Source organism: Propithecus coquereli, unplaced genomic scaffold, assembly GCF_000956105.1.
Source record: "Propithecus coquereli isolate 6110/MARCELLA unplaced genomic scaffold, Pcoq_1.0 Scaffold318, whole genome shotgun sequence".
NCBI classification, from domain to species: domain Eukaryota; kingdom Metazoa; phylum Chordata; class Mammalia; order Primates; family Indriidae; genus Propithecus; species Propithecus coquereli.
The window spans coordinates 244,042-244,744 of NW_012148819.1; positions in this window are offsets into that span (position 1 = coordinate 244,042).

Below are 703 nucleotides of genomic sequence, written 5' to 3' on the forward strand. Positions count from 1 at the left end.
TTTGAAAAAATGTCTTTTACAACATATTTAAAAGACTACAAAAATGAGAATTTAGGGCAATGAAAAATATAAAGTATAAGTAACAAATTCAGTTTTAAGTTGCTAAGCAAGCTTTTCCATTATATGAATATTTAGCCAATTCCTAATTCGGCTCCTTCCACCTTTTTAAATAGTGATAGTTACCATAAGAGATTCTGAAATCCAGTTCCAAATTTTGGTTTCTCTCATATCTTTTAGTGCAAGACTTTAGTGCCCAAGTAATACTTTCTCTGTATTCTTTAACTATTCAAAGTCTAGATGCCAAAAATTTCATATTATCACTGTGCTAACATGTAAAGCTATATTGTTTCCTTTCTGTCCCCACTTATGACTATTCTGTCCTTCCAAAGTATTATGCCCACAGTGCTCAGCGAGGCACACTTTTCAGATGGATAGGAAGTGAAGCCATACAGCCCTGGGCAAGGCTGGCTCACAGTTGTTGTGTGAAATCTATAAGATAGATTTCATGAGGAGCTTTCATAGGAAAGCCGTTCATAGTTGCGGAGAGTCTCTGGTTGCAGAGAATGCTCAGCTGTACACTGGCACTAATTATAAATAATGATTTCTGACATTGCAAACTTTGTGGGTCAGTAAGAAGGAGATCTCCACCCTCTAATTGCTGTCACTTTCTAAAGGGAATTGGAAAACAACAACAAAAACCTAC